This window comes from Nilaparvata lugens, chromosome X (genome assembly GCF_014356525.2).
Source record: "Nilaparvata lugens isolate BPH chromosome X, ASM1435652v1, whole genome shotgun sequence".
Taxonomy (NCBI): Eukaryota; Metazoa; Arthropoda; class Insecta; order Hemiptera; family Delphacidae; genus Nilaparvata; species Nilaparvata lugens.
In genome coordinates this window covers 12,060,245-12,081,200 of record NC_052518.1, presented here as the reverse complement: position 1 = coordinate 12,081,200, position 20,956 = coordinate 12,060,245, and the positions used below count along the sequence as shown (strand labels likewise).

The 20,956-nt window shown below is 32.6% G+C and overlaps 1 protein-coding gene across 14 annotated transcripts in view; it reads right to left on the bottom strand.

Moving 5' to 3' along the window:
• Window positions 1-20,956, bottom strand: part of LOC111043351 (plasma membrane calcium-transporting ATPase 2) — a 406,771-nt gene that overhangs the window by 233,043 nt on the left and 152,772 nt on the right. For 5 of the 14 annotated variants that reach the window (XR_005573144.1, XM_039442420.1, XM_039442422.1 and 2 more), the window contains exon 1: window positions 16,096-16,280. The exons of 6 other annotated variants lie outside the window; for them this stretch is intronic. The gene's annotated coding sequence lies outside the window, so the exon portion shown is untranslated. Of the gene's footprint in view, window positions 1-15,887; window positions 16,281-20,956 lie in introns of those variants that run through there. 3 more of the 14 variants (XM_039442409.1, XM_039442408.1, XM_039442407.1) reach the window with 2 other exon arrangements.

Sequence of the window (20,956 nt, the reverse complement as noted above, 5' to 3'; positions counted from 1 at the left end):
TTTGTTGCGAAGTGCATATATAATCTATGGGGTATATATATAGTCTTGGGCTGAACACCTATCGTGAGACACTCTCTATATATTCTTTTGTTCTGCAATTTAGTTTCAGCTTATCAGAGATTGATACGCATGCAACAACCAAAACTAGTATCTCGAAAACTCGAAATTTTGTTTTTTAAAATATGAGTGAACTACCATGATATCTACAATTATTAAATGGATTTTACCTTCAATATCTATCTTTAATTCTATCATCACTATCGCACAATAGAAGAAATATAACCTAAACTTGTAAAATTTTTGGAAAAAGACAATAAATTATTTTTTAATTGTTCTTTCATATTCAGTAGATTGTTCTCCACAAACTAAGAATTTGTGGAAGATCAAACAAAAGTTAATGCTCTACGAGAAATATTGATACGATATTTTCCAGCTCAGGTTTACTACTTTCGAAAGTTGCCCGAAATCCAGAAGTTGTTTTCTCCAACCATTATTTGTTAATCTTAATCTTCCAACTTTGAAAATTGGGCATAATTATTGGTAGTTCAACTATAATTATAGAGACAGGTAGTTGTGATGCATACGTTTTTTTCACATCCAGCGTAATAGTTTTCCATGTGTCTTTTATAGCAAGTAGCTCTTACACCTTATCGGTGAGTAGTTGAGTGAAAATCTATGTAAAAATATTCGTCCAGGGGAGTGACAGGTAATCAGTTAATGCTTCCTGTGTCATTTTCACAATTGCTGTTCAAGTAAATGACTGTGCCTCTGTGAACGTTAGCTTTCAATTGTCAGTTTTACAATTAGCTTTGCCAACGTGTCATTCGTTATTTGTCAGCACAACTGATTCTTAAACTCTGAGAATATTGAAAAAAGTGATATCACAGCTCTCTACACCTGAATATCGTATGCAGATTATTTTAAAATATTGATTAATAAATATTTTTTGGAAAGATTTTCAACCTATTCATACGTGAACTATTGGTGAAATTTATATTATTTTTTTATGTCTGAGTCCGATGTCTGATACTTGAGGTGTAGATCAAAAAGAGGCAGTTTATTCATATCTATTTTACTATTCGAACCAATAAGAGATTGAAAAACAAATCATATTGTTTCTTTCCTGTGACGTCGTTCTTATTGTCATCAGTGATTAATTTCTTTAGTAAGACTTTGTAAGACACAGTAAGAAATTGAGAATGACAGAGAATCATTTGAAAGGTAAGGTATCTTTCTGACATTCTATGAAATGATGGAGAGAGAAGATGAATAATAATTGGTTAAGTGGTAAACGAAAAATCACTTTAATACTGATATAATATGAATCGATTATATTATATGAAATATCTATGATACTGTATCGATAGAATTTATCAAAACGACGTAGAATATCGTGAAGCGATATCAAAATTGCAATATGAAGGGAGCTCTGAGGCATCGCGAATCAATAAAGGAAATTTGTGTCACTTTTTCCCAGAAAGGGATGCTTCAGAGGGGTTTTATATTTTCCACGTGATTTGACATCTTACATGTCTTACAACATGTGACACCTCATTTTTGAGGAAAAACTCACGTAAATCTGAGGACGTTTTCTGTGTAAACCTGATTGATCACACAATTGTTTCGAGAATCTTGATTAATATATACCAGGATTATTCAATGGGGCAGCTTATTCTATTCATACACGAATTCAGCAACTGAGAATTAGGCTTACAACGTTTTTTAATTTTCGAGAAAAAAGTTATTTTTTCAATCATTATATTCTTAGTGTTACAACTTTTCAGAAGCAATCTGACATTTCTTACTTTCTGAGAACAAACTAGAGTGTTACTCTGGGTAGATTATTGAAATTGATAAGATGGCGACCGGTATGATGCAAATACAAACTTCCTCATCCAAATTCATCAAAGGTATTGCAAACTTCGGAGAACCAACGATTGCCCTCCACAAATGTTCAGAGTTATAAGCTACTGAGTTTTGATTAAACAGTACGAGTGACTCTCAACAGACCCGACTGTAATCATCATCTAAATACATAATAATCCACCTCAAAAGCATCTCAGGATGATTAAGTAGATGGATCAATTTGGTGGACGTAGAGCTCAACTGTGATTAACTGGGCTTAGGCCTCCCAAACCTCAGACAGCGCTTAACTCTCCTGTATCCTGTTTATCAAATATTGGAGGACAGTCTTGAATAAGTTAAGTTTGTGGGAGCCCAAGAGCTCTTGGTTTACTCTGCCTGTATCAGGACTCGGCAGACTGTGTTTGGTCAAGCAGTAAAGAATCGAATTGAAAGGTCATCACAATGAGAATATATAATATTTTGAGGACATAACGAGTCATAATACTATTCGGAATTCTACAAATTCATATTACTATCCGGAACTCTACAAAATTGATAAGAAAATTGAAAATTGATAAGAGCAAATAATTAAAATTGGTGATAAACCAATAATTCTCGAATCCTGTTGTATGGAAGGTGTGAATTATCACAGTTAGTTCTCAAATCCCCAAAAAAGTATTTTCCCATCAATAATTCTCAGTGTAATTATTATTTAACGAAAATCCTAAACAAATGCTGAAAATCACCCTGAAGACTTCTGCTACTGCAGACATTGACAACAGGGTTAACAGCCAGATGGAAATTCGATGAGAACTACTATCCAAAAATTAGTTGCCAGCCCGGGAACTAACTAGTTCTCATAGAATTTCCATCTAGCTGTTAACCCTATTGTCAATGTCTGCAGTAGCAGAAGTCTTCGGGGTGATTTGCAGCATTTATTTAGGATTTTCGTTAAATAATAATTATATATTAATTAGCATTTGAATAAATGCATTCTCTATTTAATTCCATCTGTAATTCTCAGTGTTTTGGGAAGCTAAGGTACTAATGATGAGATTAATAAACTGTTTATGTGTAAGCAGCTTGAAGAATAAAAGTAGAAATTCTGATTAATTAAAGTAGAAATTCATTACCAAGTGTTCATTATCAGCATTAATTCTGATTAATTCATTATTATACTTCGAAGAATTGAAGTTTGATTCTAATAAAGTATTGAAAAGTTCTCTTCATTAGAATTATTGTTTAACAATCGGTAATCAATCTATAGTTACAGTTATAAAACGCAATACTCTCGTGATTATAACGTTCACAAAAAACTTTCAGATGTATGACAGCTCTACTTCAATATATGTATCCTGTATGAATGATTGTATAATTCAATAAGGTTTAGGGTTGGAGCCCATTTCTTTATCCATACTTGTAAACAGAGAGTATGGAATGAATGTGATAGAATGTAATACATTCTAGATTATAGAATGAATGTGATAGAATGTAATACATTCTAGATTATAGAATGAATGTGATAGAATGTAATACATTCTAGATTATAGAATGAATGTGATAGAATGTAATACATTCTAGATTATAGAATGAATGTGATAGAATGTAATACATTCTAGATTATAGAATGAATGTGATAGAATGTAATACATTCTAGATTATAGAATGAATGTGATAGAATGTAATACATTCTAGATTATAGAATGGATGTGATAGAATGTAATACATTCTAGAATATAGAATGAATGTGAAAGAATGTAATACATTCTAGATTATAGAATGGATGTGAAACAATGTAATACATTCTAGATTATAGAATGAATGTGAAAGAATGTAATACATTCTAGATTATAGAATGGATGTGAAACAATGTAATACATTCTAGATTATAGAATGAATGCGATAGAATGTATTACATTCTATACTATCTCTCTGCTTGTGAAGTTGAATAAATGAATGAAAAATGAGTAACTATCGAGGAGTGAATTGATAAAAACTCTACAAACACATTAGCCAGACAAATTTGTATATTGTTGTTTAGGATAATAAGCTCTTATTGAATATTCTGAAAATACTCTTACATCCAAAAGTTTACAAACGTCAGTAATCATACTTAGGAAGCACTTGTTATATCACCATTACACAAATTGAATTGTGCATTGGAGCATGACTATTTGCAGACAAACTTCTTCAATGATTACTTGGAACTTGGCTCTAGAGTACGCCTTCTTTTATGATGACATTGCCCTTGAATTGTGACGTTCGAACGGTATGCACCTTTGTAGGTGAAGTCATTTATAGAAATAGGAAGGCGTCTGCGTTTGAGAAGCAACTTGAAGTAAGTTTGATTTCCGGGTATAATTATTATCAAAAACTTTTACAAAGCTAATAACAGCTACCTTGACCGTAACACTGGCCCAATTTCCATTAAAGTTTGCACCAGAACAAAAGTTAGCTGTTGTATCTGCGGGTTGTATTGGAATTTTGAAAAAAATGGTTCATTGTAGAATTAATCTATAAAACTATATGTAAGAGTATTGAGAATTATACAATAATAGGGTAATATCCTATATATCTTATCTAGATTTACTATAGAGATATAGAAATAGATATATGTAACTTATAAAGATAATATATTCTGTGTAACTGTATAATTGTATAAATATATATTATCTTTTATTATATTCTGTTAATAGATAAATTTTTGTATATGGAAATAGAATTGAATTGGTATTACAATTACTTTATACCTATTTTTGAGCATATAAGAGATAATATTTTCATTTTTCAATCAACATTTTCCTATTTCATCTATTTTCCAGAATTTATACGTTCTATTATGTGTAATTAAGAAGTTCTATCATTCTCAGTAATAATTATTGTGCATAATCATTTGGATTACAATATATTACTTTCTATAAACACAATGACTCAATAATATGTCTTCTGGCTCAATTTCAAATAATCGTTTCGTAGAAAGACTATATTTAGTTATACTTAGTTTTATTATTTGCTAAGTTTTATGAATAAGTAGTACTATCTATTATTGTAGTATTTTATTAGTTTTTCCTGTGAAATAAAACATATTCTGTTTTTAAACAACATTTTCTCAACGAAAACGAGGTTTTGGGATATTTTTCCCTTAACACGTTGTATTTTGTGAATTACTATGTAAGGGATGATTGGATCACTACCAACAATAGGGAAGTGCGTTTAGCATGATGTCTATTAATTTGGATCAGATCAGTGACATTCTCTCGATACTCTCGTTGGAAGGGTAACCGCTTGAGGGCATCTCCACTAATTGGCAACTGTTCAATGTCTAAAGGCGTTGCCAGTAGTTCGGTGGTTCGGGGCTCACCTAAATTCAGAAGAACATGCAGTGTTCTATGTTCTATTCATATACATCATCCACATGTGCAATATTTGGTTTGTGTTTAAACGAAGATATCTGTTCGAAAATAAGTAAAGCTTCTGAGTTTGGTTGGTTGACATGAAGATGTCAGTATCGATTTGTTCGGAAAGTAGTTTAGTCGAAATCCGATTAGTCGAAAAGGCTACTCAATTTACAAGGTTGAAGTTTGATAGTATTGCAGTCACATCCAGCAGTTTGGCAAATTTTCAAACAATCTGATTTCAAAAAGTTTGGCTGCTCGCACATCGATGTGCGAATGACTATTATGTAATTATTTCAATGACCCAGTAACGCTTGAGGAAACGTGAGAGCTGATCATTGAATGATTCGACCTCGAGTCTTGGTTCCATTGTGCAGTTACACTTGTTGAAAACGATTCGTGGGACACTTGGAACAAATTGTTTATTATAGAAGAAATTATTCGTTTCACCGGCATTGGAATAGAAAAAAACCATAACTGTGGTTGATGTTCAACTAGTAAATCATTTCAGTCAGACTGTAAATCGTTATACACAATGTTATGATCATTATCATTGCAGTCACCAGTCTATTACTGCAGACAAATTATTCTTCGAGAGACAGTTTTCCTGCAGATGTGATAATTTGTACAATAAAATGTTCAAAACTTCTCAATTTTTCTTCTTTACAACTACATTTACAACTTTTATAATTTCAAATAAATTCACACTCTTCCACATCAACATTCACGTTGAAAAATGCTGAATTGAGATGAAATCAATGTTATGAGCCTGATTCCAATAAATACGCATCAAGAGACAATGAATGGTATCAAGTCTCTTTCTTGTCTTTATTAGTTAATTAATCCTTCTTCATAGACGATTTTTATTCACTGGAATGAATCACGGAAACCTCGATACATTCAAACAAACCTCTACATCTTAAATTGGTCCAGGTATAACGTATATCTTGGTGGAGTTTATAACGATAATTATCTCCAAAGCTTCATAACTGTCATTGTTTAAGTCCATACGATTCTTGAAATTGTTCCTGAGAGAGAGGAATGAGATATCTGCAAGTGTAATAATTCAAACACCTGATAAAACTTGACCTTTAGACTCATTGAACTTTGAGAAGAAACATTGTTGAGCGAATATATTTTCTAAGTACACAATTGAAAATATTGGATTATGCTTGAACTCAAGATAGTAAGAAGCCTAGAAGCTGAGATGGATTCTCTTTGTAAATGTAAAACACTACGGATTAGTAGGTTTATGACGTATTCCTCTACAGTTCTGCATGGATGGCTAGAAGTTTCAATGAGTTCTATAAACTCATAGTTCGTAGAGCAGTTCTATAACAAAACTCATAGTGATACTTCAGTTATACATAAGCGGAGGCAAAAATGATGTCACAGCAGTGGCATTCTCTGAAAAACTTTGCAACTGTAACTGCAAACTAGTCTTGACAACAGTGTCATCCCAGTTTTGATATCCGAGTTTGATATCCATCCACAAAGTTTTGATATCATTCATGCATTATCATTGAGATGGAGCACCAGACTAGTATTTTCAGAGCTGTCAAGTCTGACTGTACCGTGGGAGCTCCGGTCCTATTGTGTTGACATTTCCAAATGGCTAATGGTCATGGATAATGGAACTGTTATTTCTTTATGTTAATAACTTTAATCATTAACATTTTTGGAAAACTACAACCTACTCTGTATTTTGAGTTGCTTTAAATAGGTCTACTTCGATGAACAAGTGCTGATGCATCAGTAGTATACAAAAAATTGATGATAGTTATGCTGAAAAAATGTGAATTTTCAAGAGAAAAATGATATCAAGGGTTTAAGTTATAAAAAAATAATTGGTCACTTCTGTAGAAATCCATGGTTACTCTTCAATAACACTCTGATCATTTTCTAAGGATATTCAAGTACTGTAATTACAATCCTTCCCATTGCAAAACTAGATCTTTAAATATGAAATCAATTCTAAAAATAACTGTTCACTATTCGAGGTGTTAATCTTCTTTGACAGAGTTGGAAAAACATAAGTTTTATCTTCCAAGTAAAACATCGATAGTGTGTTATTTCAATTCTAGATTGACCAGAAATAGAACAGACGTAGCCAGAAAAAAATTGTTATCTTGGTGTAATAGTCAACATTAGAGTCTTTGCAGCTCTTCTGGTTATAATCATCTCATAACTTATTCAGAAGCCTTTCGCTGTTTCGCTATAGTCTATTCTTGCAACAAATATCTAATATTCATCTGGTACGGAAAAATCTCTTCCTAGTTGATCACTGTTAGAATCTATTATTATTCGCAATCATGATTTCACTTCCAATGTCATTGTGAACTGCATTCCAAACAATGTGAAAGTGACGAGGAAGCTTTTCGGTTGAGACTATTGACCGCTGAACTAAATTTAGGGGAGCAAGGTTGATGAAAGTGAGGACAAGGTTAAAATCAAATTATTGAATGAAACTAGACTCGACTAGACATTCCTCTCCAGTCTCCAACTTCCAAACGTTAATAGAAACTTTCAGCTCACTTGAAATCTGTTAACTTATAACTGATTTGCCTCAATATTGTTCAAATAAATGAACTGTTCCTATACTCTACTTGTATACATTTCTAACGTCGTTGAAAATGAAATGAATTTTTTGAACAATTTCTTCTTAAAATATTGATTGGTACAATATCTTCTTCAGGCAAGAATATAGGTTTTCAACATACATCATAATGATATTCAATGTGCTCATACATTAAAAGCATTTTCATAAATCAATCCATTAATGAGACTACTTACAATCGATTATTTATCAAAACTATAAGAAATTGTCTTGGACAAGGATAATATGGTATAGTTATACTCTTGTTGTTATAATTGGGGAAAATATTACTCAGTATGTCTTGCTCTAAAAGAACATTTCCCCAGTAACATTGAGTAACTACTAAAATAATGTTAGCTATATGTAAGAATGTTGAAACCTATTAATGACGTTACACTGAAATTCCTATATCTTTCTCAGAGAAAATAGGACAAACAATTTCTTGGCTAAGACTAAGTTTAATTTCAATCAATAATGAATTTCCATTGATATATACATATAATAATTTTATTTCTTTTCGAAGAAGAAGAAGAAGTAGACGAAGAAAAAGATTTTGAATTGATGCCTGCTTTACTTTGATGTCGTACTGCATGTTTTTCGATTTATTGATTCATTTTTACTTTGATGTCGTATTGCATGTTTTTTGATTTATTGGCATCATCTTGTCATATTATAAGAACTGGCTGTAATTGTGATTTAATTGTAGTTCTGATTTAATTGTAGCTCTGACATAGTCTATTGTATCTCTTGTACTTTTTCGGCTGAAAAGAATCATTGAATCATCATTGTAATTTATTTTGTCAATCATCGACCACCGGAATTTGTCAACGGAAATCAACGCAGAAAGATAGAAATAAGAATGGTAGGGGGGGGAGGTGATGATTTTGACAATATCGCACTAGATTGATAATGACTTAATGATCACCTCTTCCATTTACCATAAACACAGATCACATTCACCACATCCAACACGTCAAGAGAAATTAAAAGGTAATAATTGTTCTAAATTAGCATTAGCATTAAGGACCGGTTTCCGAGCTCGGGATCTATAAGTTCTGGACTTACAGAGTCCAGGACTAAAATAAGCTCTCGGGTCTAAATTGACTTTCTGAGTCACGATTTTATCTTCTAAACTCCGGGGTCTATTAAGTTCTCGACTTATTTGAGTCCAGGACTTTAACGCAGTAAACATGAGGGAAATTCATAATATTTTGCTGTTGTGTTGTTGGCATTATAGCAAAACGGAAACAGCTGATTGCAGCGGGATAATTCAAATGAGCATGCTCTACAAACTATTTTGTAGAAATACGTTTCGATTTATTTGTAGACCTATTCAAAGCAAAACCTTTGGAAGGTGAATGAATAAACATTTCATTTTACGTTTTGCTATTATTGATCATTGATTCTAACCAGTGATTTTGGAATAAATATTTCATTAGTCTATTGAGTTTGAAAACGTATTCGTTTTGAAAAAAACTGGAATAATAATTTATTATTGTTATATTATTATAATTAATATGTTGTATATGACATTGATTAATAACATTCAGATTGGAATATAAATTCCAAGGCAATCCTTGTATTATTTTTGTTGAACATTTTAAGGTTATGTCTGTCATAAAATAAGGTTAGTTTTACCCATAATTCCGATACAATTTTATTCTAAAATGAACTTGCAAACTATGAATCATGAATTTAGATGGACTATTCCAAATAATTTAGGTATTCCATGACATCAATTTGGCTTTTTATCTACTCCAAAACAATAACTGAATTGTGTTTGCTCAGTTAAGTCAAGAACTTGAATTTAAACCCTACCCCAGTCGAGGCTTTAAAATCACGCTCTTTTAAGTCCTGGACTTAACGATTTTTTATAAATCCTTGACTCGGAAAGAGGCGAGAATCTAATTCAAGTCCTGGACTTGTAAGCCCTTCAATCAGAAAGCGAAATTATAAACTCCAGGGGTCTAACGTGATCTCTAAACTCCAGGGTATATTTGAGTCCTCGACTACGTTAACGCTCTGACTCAGAAAGCCGATTTTCTGACTCCAGAGTTCAAAGCTAGTAAAAGTCTAGAACTTAGTTAAATCCCGAGCTCGGAAACTCTATCTTTAGTTTATTATAGTGGTTCGTTGGTTTTATTATATTTCATAGCTCCTTATGTAAGTAGCTTTATAGATAAGATTAGAATAAGAGTATCAAATGTCAAAGACTAACTTTTAAAAATTAGCTCCATTCCATGTACCAACATTTGAAGTATGTGAATAATTCAATTCTAAACAGACCCAAAGTTGAAATTACACTAACAAGTAGAGTATGTTTAAATTCATTGACGGAGTTTGCATCTAAGCTGAAATTACTTCCAGAGCTTGAAAGGTCACACGGTATTCTATGGTACACGGTGATAAATAAACTCAAATTGGGCGTAGCCTACATTAGGTTGATGGCAAGCTCAACATAATAAATTAACTCGACTAAAATATTATTAGTCTTCTCGAACAGTCATAAAACAGTCGTTTAAAAACATTAAGCATTCTTCAGTCATGTTCGAAACAAGTAAAAAAGAAAAAAACATTTGTTGTAATTATAATATAGGAGTACTATTTAGAATAAGTTAGGAAGAGTTAGGCATGCAGTAATCTCTATGGAATGAAGTGTTCAATTCGATTAATTGAAAGTGAAATTTTGAAAATAAATGGAAATAACTGTGTGTGATAATATCTATAGGCATGAAGAGCTACTTGAATAAGAAACATGATACTGTATATTATGACTCAAATCCTGTATCAAGCAGACAAGTGTAGGTAAAATAAGTTTACAATTTAGTAAATCTCGCGTGACTAACGTTCAAAATAGAAATAGCTTCTTTCAGGGAAGTAACACTCCCAATCATTTAGTTGGTTGAGTGAACATTGAGAGATCATGATAAAGATTAGCTAACAGTAGATTCTAAGTTATATCACGAGAGTAATGACGTTTTTTGAATCATTTGAGAAACTCAACATGCAAATTGTGATTCATCACAAGTATAATATGCTTGCTATATGTAAAATAATACATCACACGTCAAGTGTCGCCATTTAATGTTCTTCAAATAAGAGATTAAACATTTTAAAATTGAACATCAATATGTATTTGGACAGAATATATTGACAATATAATTTTGATGTTCAGATACTTCATCAAGTTTTCAAATAAAATTGAATAGTTATACCCTTACTTGAAAGATCACGTTGATATAGAGGTGATTGAAACTCCCAATTATTCACAATAGAGAATCTTGAATCAAACAGTTATCTTTCTCTTTTAAAGAGATTTCTCTCTCAATCTCTTCTACAGAGTCAGTCATGGTATCTGTGTTCTTTTTAAACCGGTTTTAAGATGTATCAAGTCCTTATAAGATCAGAGACAGTTATTCAATGCCTACATAACATGATTGGTGATCATAAGAAATGCATCTGATATTCGACTGCTGTATTAGAGAACAATCGATAAATTTCTCAAAGAATGACTAAATTTTAGAGATTTTTTTACTGTTGGCCAGTAGTGACTCTGATATTCGACTGCTGTATTAGAGAACAATCGATAAATTTCTCAAAGAATGACTAAATTTAAGCGATTTTTTACTGTTTGTCACTAGTGACTCACAAGGTTAAATCGTAATCTACAATAATGAGTAACCTACATCAGGTTGAATCGCTTTTATAATCGTAACTGTATTGAATACTGGACTGTTGCATCAGAAAACAATAAAGAGCTTTTATAACGAATTTTTTATTGTGGGTTGATAGGTTGAATAGTATTCTACTGAAAATACTCAGTCGCATCTACAAAGCAGCCCACTGCAATTCAAAGCACTTGGAATATTGAAGAGATCAGAACTACTCCAAACTTTTCCACTGGGAACGCTCTCGAGAGCTTCTTTTCTGGGCTGTAATCCGTCTTGAACAGAGTTGCTGGGTTTGTTCTATTGATAGAAACTGCTACGAGTACCTTTTTTCATCTTCTTACTTTTATCTCGATATATTTTTAGGAAGCTTCGAATAATTTTGATCAATATTGATATACAATATAATACTGTATTAGCTGTAAAAACATTTCAAACAATTAGTTTCGGCTCACTTTGGCCATTTTCAAGTTTAAAAGCAATAATAAACAAGTTGATATTAAATAATGAATGTTCATATGCTTATTTTCATATGATTTATTTATTTCTTATTCATTATTTTTTGGTTGAAATAGATAAAAGGTACTTCATGTTTTTATATTCTTTTTAATAATTGTAATAAGGTAGCCAATACAAGTGAAGTGATTTTAATATTAATTGATCTCCAGTACTCCTTCTGAGAGAAGTGTTATAAATTAAACAATCCCAACTGTTATTGATGTAGAGTATTGAATATGAAAATATTGATGTAGAATACTTAATCTGGAAGAAATAATCTGAACTGGATAATTCCTCACCTATGACTCGTTTAACAGATGTTAATAACACCGTTGCCTATACTTTGCAGAGAACTTGTGAAACATGCCTTGTAGCACAGTTGCTCGAGTCCTCGTGTAGTGTGAGTCAGAACGTGTGAAACATGTCTCAGCCAATATGTATCAACGATCACACTCGCATTCCCAAAACTTCCAATGACATGAGAAAGTTCTGAGTTCGTGTTCATTCACTTCCCAACAAATTTTCAATGATAAAATTCCCTATTTATAATTTTGTTCCCCGCCAAATCAATGTCACAATACTCCTAAATTCCCTTTATTTCAATTTCTCATACTAACCGCTATGCTTTGGTTGAAGCGTGACTACAAATACGAGGGAAACGCAACCGTACACTAGGAATAGCAATTGATTTTCTGAGTGAAGTGATAGAATAATATTGTCGTGCCCATTCCACCAATGGAAACTCACTCGGCAAATCAATACTTCAACGGTATGACAGTTCACTTTCACCAATGTGTATAACTGAATTTGTGATTGCGAGCTCTGATTGCTTCAATGATAGACGATCGATTCAACTCATTCGATTAATTTAGCTCCCAACAAAGTTGTGAAGCTGAAATAAAGTTAGTTCATCATGAGTTTTATCCGGAATTGGGAAAATAATGAATGAGAGAAGAAAGATAGATTCTCGTATTTGATGAGGACTTGAAATTTATTCTATGCTAAATATTTATTCCAAGTCTGTAATTATAGAACTAAACTTCCAATAAATGGCACATTCATGTAAAAAATAATCTTACCTTACTTTCTCACTTTGAAACACTTTTGAAAGCCTATTTTGTAACTTTGACTTTTGCCATCAACTTTTGTAACTTGTGAGGTACTTGTAACTTCAACCGTGTTCACACAGGAATAATCGTTGTATTCGTCATGCATCTACTTCTCTTGAAAGCAATGTATAAGTAGCTGTGTAAATGCTATGTAAAAGCTATGTAAATAAGATATTTATTTGTTATTTACAAAGGCGACTTTCTAGAAGTATTTTAAGCCTAGGTGATGATGATGGGATGGATTATAATACAATAAAGGTAGAGTTATGAATGAATAAAAATTATAGGTTATGCTATCCACTTGAATTGATTTGAGTCCAGAAAAAAGTAAACTTGAAATTTTGAATTTGATTTGATTAAAAACCGAAGATAATAGAATGATTACATTCAATAAACTGTCAGAACTTGAAAATATTGAGTTATTAAGGAAAATTTTGAACCAGAAATAAAACACAAACTAATTCAGAGACAGTAGTGGTCTGTTAGTCGTTTATTTATTCGTGTATATTTGCGACTTGCATTTCAAGAAAATTAAAATTATTTGAAACACCAAGATTCGCAAATAGATTGAGTCGTTAACCAAAAATATTTAAAGAGGAAAAATTGATTTTAAGTTCAAGAATACGTTCAGTTGAAATCAATTTTACAGAAAAATTTGATTCTGATTTCTTTCAGATCTCCCATTGAATAATCAAATCAATAGGATTCGATTATGAATCACGATGATTAAAGCTTTCAGAAACTTATAATTCAATTAAATACTTTTGAAATGATTAGGGGAACTGAAAACATTATCATCTACCACTAAGAAACTTGCTAAAACCCCACAGTGAATGCATTAATTAGTTGAATTTAGAAGTTAGAGGTTTGATATTCATCGCATCAATGAACTTTCTTAATCAGATTGAAAGTTATGAAGTTCAATTATTCTCTTTCAAACACCGATAAAAATGCAAAACAAATTCAGAACATAGTTTTTTCATGCATTTGAGTTTGAAGTTGGAGCTCTCATGCATGAAGCAAGTAAAGTTTCAGCAAACTTTTTCCAACCAGGAGTCTTGATAATTGGATAAGACTGTTTGGTTATGATTAACTATGTCTCATACTCTTCTTATCGTGGTATATAATGAGAAATTCTTATTGAAAGATGAAACTTGTAGAGAATTAGAGTCCTTGATGAGTATTATTATACTAGTCATATTTTATGTATTTCAATTGATAAGCGTGTTGATTTATATTACGCCATATAATTCAGCAAAATGATCCCTCTCTACTCTGATAAATATAAGGGAACAAATGAATTGAGGGCAGAAAAATTCAGGCACTCGTGTGAAAGCTAAAGCAGCTTATAAAACTTACAGCTTAACATAAAACTTATATCAGAAAAAAATAGTGGTTGAACACAATAGGGTAACTCGTTATTGATTATCACATATTTAGAGCGAACGGCGATTAGTTCACAAATAGTCTTCTTAAACACTTATGAGAGATTAATGCGAGCACTAATAAGCTTCACACACAAAAATCAAGTTCGTTAGAAAAATATCTAATTCATACTATTTGAATGCAATGGAAATGAAACTACATTTTCAAAGGTTATTAATCACAAACCAATTCTTTCAAATGATTTATGAGAGGGTTGTGTCTGATTATAATAATCCTTCACAGTACAGATATCACAGCTATCTATCATAATTATTGCTAGGATATAGAGAAACTGTCTAGTTCAAGGAATCCACAATAAATTCAGTATAGGATATTTCTTTTCTGCAACATCTTCTAGCAGTAAGTAATCATCGAAGTATACTCTGCGATTCATTCCAGTTATGAATCATGACCAAAAAGAGCAGCAAAAACTGGATATTGATCTCAAATATGAGGTAGAAATACCTCATGTGTAGATGATTTCTGATACTCTGTGCGGATGAAATCTTTGCTGAACAGTTATGAGAACTTCATAAGCAACACATACCCTTCACATAATCAATAGATGAATGTGGATTTTTTCTAATGAGGTTGAAGATAGACATTCAACGAACATTATTTCTCGAAAGAGGTGTGAATATGATTTTAAATTAAAGGTTCCTAATTTTCGGATTTGATAGAAATTCCGTTCTGAGATATAGGTTCTGAGAATCACACAAGCAATACTAATCCTTCGCAGGAGCATAGTAAGGAATGAGTAATTTCTCTTTTCTAATGAGGTTGGAGTTGGACATTCAACGTACATTTCTCGAATGAGGTGGATCTATGATTTTTAATTGAAAGTTTCCAGTTATTATGTGTTGGTAGAAACTCCGATGAACTGTTCTGAGAATTACACAAGCAACACAAACCTCTCACAGAAACATAGTAAGGAATGAGGATTTCTCTTTTCTAATGAGGTTATAGTTAGATATTCAACGTACATTTCTCAAATGAGGTGGATCTATGATTTTCAATTGAAAGTTTCCAATTATTATGTGTTGGTAGAAACTCCGATGAACTACACAAGCAACACAAACCTCTCACAGAAGCATATTAAGGAATGAGGTCTTCTCTTTTCTAATGAGGTTGGAGTTGGACATTCTCCCAAGTGAAATTAAGTGATATTTTTTGAAGAAGGAATAAGATTCTCCTTGATGATCAGTTATGAGAAATGTGTCTATATATAGATAAAGCAGTAAACATTTTTCAAGAGTAATAAGATGAGAAAGTCGAATGTGTAACGATGGATAGCTTTCACAGTGAGGGTAGGATTGTTTTATTTTAAAGGAGGTTAAAATTAGATTTCTACCGTATAGTTCCCAATATCCGTGTGTAGCTGAATAAGAGGAATTTTTTCGGCGAGCGTAGGCAGTTGGCAGTTGGCAGTTGGCTGGGTTCGACCGGCAACAAAACTATTTTAAGGTGCAATGATGAGATCCGCGCCGGGTCTCCAGTCTCCAATCCCAACTTTTTGTCAAGGAGCGCTTAATATTATGTAGGACGAACAAGAGTCCTACCTGGATGATGGTCAGAATGCAATAAATGTAGTGGTCACTGGCACGACACGGATTCACAACACGATTGACACGAGTCACAGACACACGACATAGCTGAGAGCTGATGGGAGATGGAGTGGCACCCGGTCAGTGCACACCACTGTGATCGCGATTGCGGACGGACTGACGAAGACTGCCGTCTCTCGCTTCTAGCCCGGCTACACGCTCAAGATACGCCTTATATTCGTTGCATTCTGCCTGAAACGGACGACGCCCCGTATCGCTCGCTCTCAACACAACTCACCATAGCTATCACTCACTTCTTGTATCATCCGCTCACTGCGTATCTTACTCCTCTCCTTATCGCACCCGACATTTCCATATTTCCCTCTCAACCATGTATCTTCTTCTCTCCTTCTTTCGTATCCAATTCGATCTACTACAACCCCCTACAGTTATATCTGGCCCCTGCGCGCCAAAAACATGTCATTAGGACAGTCACACTTGTGACATACTGGCTCATCAAACATAATTAGCGTCTGAGAGCATTTCGGCATACCTTGGAACTTCTTTGTGGAGGAGTTCTGAGACACCTTCACAAGATCCTATAGCTATACTGTTAGATATCGTAGCGACTTGTAACTTTTAACCCACTCACATATTAAACGACTTTTGCAAAACTAATGACAGTCATAGTAAACGCTTCCTTGTACCAAATTAAATGTGAATTTGAAAAAAATATATATAGCAGTTTTTGTTAAAAACTTATTATTAATTAGCGACCTTAATATGATGTTTGCAGGAACTATTCAATCTATTCATATTTTTTTATAAAAATAACTCTTATTAAGTCCAGGGACCGGTTGCACAATAGCCTAAACAAATTTTAAAAGAATAGGAAAATTAGGAAAGGCCTATATAGATGGATATGTATAGATTTTTTTATGCTTACTGTGTATCTATACCTAATTCACATGATATCTGTATTATTCATATTATAATTATTGTTATCTTCTCATATTTTTCAATTTCAAGTTAGTTCCTAGAAGTTGTAGTCCTTATAAGAACTACCAATTTTATTAATATTTAACTCATTATTCTACTAGAAAAAATTGATCATTAGTCATTTTAGACTAAACTGCAATTAATTGAAAAAATATATATGCTTATTAAAAATCCTGGGCCCGGTTGCAATAGAGCCGGTTAAATTTTGATAGTGATTAAATTCACGAGAACCAATCGGAGAAGCCTTTTTTCGTAAAAGTCTTCTCTGATTGGTTCTTGAGAAATCAATCAAGATTAAATTTTAACCGGCTCTATTGCAACCGGGCCCAGGATTTTTAATAAGCATATATATTTTTTCAATTAATTGCAGTTTAGTCTAAAATGACTAATGATCAATTTTTTCTAGTAGAATAATGATTTGAATATTAATAAAATAGGTAGTTCTTATAAGGACTACAACTTCTAGGAACTAACTTGAAATTGACAAATATGAAAAGATAACAATAATTATAATATGAATAATTCAGATATCATGTGAATTAGGTATACACACAGTAAGCATAAACAAATTTATACATATTCATCTATATAGGCCTTTCCTAATTTTTCCCAATATAAAAATGAGTTAAATATGATTAAAATAAGTAGTTCTCATCGGGACTACTACTTCAATGAACTATCTTGAATTTGGCAAATATAAGAAGTTAAAAACAGTTATATATGAATAAATTAGATGTGGATACACAATAAGCATATAACATTCAAAAACACATTCATGCATATATGTATCTATATAGGCCTACATATATTTGAGTACATGATATTCAAAAATGAACGGTACAGTAGCCTCGAGGCTTTTTGATAGAGCTGCTTTGACTTGAATGTGATATAGTGCATTGACTTGAATGCGATATAGAGCATTGACTTGAATGCGATATAGAGCATTGAATAAGTCGACGGTAAATTTGATCAAAGCAAGCGGCGCTTTGCGCTGTGGGCCAACTAAACTTCAAGTGAGAGTTTCATGCGATTCGCGTACAGCGTGGATCACACTCATGTTTTATTAAAGGGTAGAGAAAGGGTCTCAACTACCTCAGCTGCCACTCAGCAAGTAGGGCCAACTACAAGTACATTCAAATACGATACTACCTACGATACTACTTGTTGACTTCTCTTTGAACAAAGTAGGTTCAATTCACACTTTGTCTTATCTGTAAAGGTGCGTACAGATATACGCTCCGAGAACATGAGCAATTAACTATTAATCAGCTGTTTATATCTGTATTTTTACAGAAACGGTAAGATACATATATAAAAAGCTTGGCATCAGCTGATTAAAAGTGAATTGCTCATGTTCGCGGCATACAGATTTGCATGTGCGTACAGATTTACGCGCTGCGAACATGAGCAATTAACTTCTAATCAGGTGTTTATATCTGTATTTTCACAGAAACGGTAAGATACAGATATAAGAAGCTTTATACAGCGGCATACAAATTATTTGCAAACATATAAAAAGCTTTATACAGCAGCATACATTTATTTGCAAACATACAGCGGCATACAGATTTGCATGTGCGTACAGATTTACGCGCCGCGAACATGAGCAATTAACTTTTAATCAGCTGTTTATATTTGTATTTTTACAGAAACGGTAAGATACAGATATAAAAAGCTTGGCATCAGCTGATTAAAAGTGAATTGCTCATGTTCGCGGCATACAGATTTGCATGTGCGTGATTATACGTCATTTGCGAATGTGTATGAGCCAATTCTTTCCTTTATTACATTAAGGTACGTACAGATTTACGCGCCGCGAACATGAGCAATTCACTTTTAATCAGCTGATTATATTTGTATTTTTACAGAAACGGTAAGAAGATACAGATATAAAAAGCTTGACATCAGCTGATTAAAAGTGAATTGCTCATGTTCGCGGCGCGTAAATCTGTACGTACCTTAATGTAATAAAGGAAAGAATTGGCTCATACACATTCGCAAATGACGTATAATCACGTCTGAGCTACTGGACTGATTAAATTGAAATTTTGTATATTGATTCTTAATTTACCGAGGATAGTTAAAGGCCTATTTTCAATCCTCCAAGATTTCAGTATGTGAAGATTCCAGTTTGTCAAGTTTTAAAGCACGGGTTCAAAACCAAAATCAAATCAAAACTTCCGGGTTTGGCAGGACCCTCAATTGTTTGTATTGTAAATAAAAATTTTGATTTTTGATTTGATTTGAGACCCTAGCAGGGTTACCTGCTACTTATAAATATCTATTACTTATCCATCATCTATTGGTTCAACTTCACAGTTTTCTTTTCATAATTGAAACGAAAATAATATATCCCTCAGGGGGACTTTCATTATGAAAGTTAACGGGTGTGGCAATCCCGGGGACCCCAGCAAGTGGTGGATGCAGAATATTTGGCCTCAACATCTAGTGTCAATATCAAGCATCCACTGCGGGAGGAGATACACCTCTTGAAAAAATCAGGGTCCATCTGGCTCCGGATGGTAGCACCCTGTAAGGGCCCCTGCCAGGGTTACTAGGTGAGAACCGGCTAATGGCCTCAAAAGCAAAAGAGGAGAAATTCTAACGGTGAAAAAATTCCAATTTTAGCTGCAGCGCTAAAAAAACATTGAATTTTAAAATAAAAACTAGAACAAATTGTAGAAAAAGCCGAAGTCAACCCTTGGGTGTAGAGCGGAAAATACTGATGATCCTATCTGTACTGTATTGATGTAGGCTAGCCCTATATGGATACTAATCATGTGAACACGGTTGTCAAGGTGACTGTTCTGGCAGCGAATTATTTATGAAAAGATAACAAGTTGGAGGTTTGTGATTGAACGTTTCAAAATTGATGTAGAATTTCATTTTTATCTTGTTCATAATGTATACTTTTAATGAATAGAGTATTAATTACAAAAGTACATTCACAACAGTATGTTTAAAGTCGACTATGTCTATTGTATCTCTATTAATGTCAAGAAATTACTCTATAATTTTGTTTGAATCTATTATAAATGAAATGTAAATATAATTGATTGTTTATAGAATTGTTATGGATATTTATAAAATTTTATAAAGTGGAGGAAACATAAACTATTTTCTGGACTATTTTAATAATGAATCAAAATTCGGGAGAGGGACAGTTTTGGGCTGTGGCTGTTGATACTCCACAAAATTTAAAAAAATGTGTATCTAGATGTATTTTTCAATACCAACCAATATATAAGATAGTTGAATTTAAGAGTTAAATTTGAGAGTTGAATTTGTAAGAGTTAGATTGTAGACCAGAGGTTTCTTTGTGGTGTTCTTGATCATTTGAACAAATTTTTTATATGAAACGAGAGTTAGTTTTAATTAATTATAGCAGTAATATTACGGTATTGACAATAACAAGTTTTTTAGAGTATTCTTGATGATTCTAGCTTATCAAATTTGGTATAATAAGAATACTTGAGTATTGTTGTAAGTCAAGAATTTGTAACATAATTTTATTGAAATTTCAGGTTCGAATAAATTTATTATTGCAGGAAGATCCATGACGAAGATGATCGGTTTCCATAGTATCTTTTTTTGAGCTAATTAAAACATTCAATTTGATTGAAATGTTGATTTTAATCGAATTGAAAGTTCAATATGATTGACTGAATCGATATGGTTCAATCAGGAGTTTGTTTTTTAAGGGAAATTTATCAAAATTTAAATTCAAATCAACTAATTATTGGGTGAGTAAACTGGCAAAAGATAAGATATAACGCTCGAGAGATTCGACAGTTTATGTTAACCGGGGACAGAAATAAGCTTAATTAGTCAAGTCAATTGGAAAAAGCGCTCCTGAAACTTTTGCGTGTACCGTTGT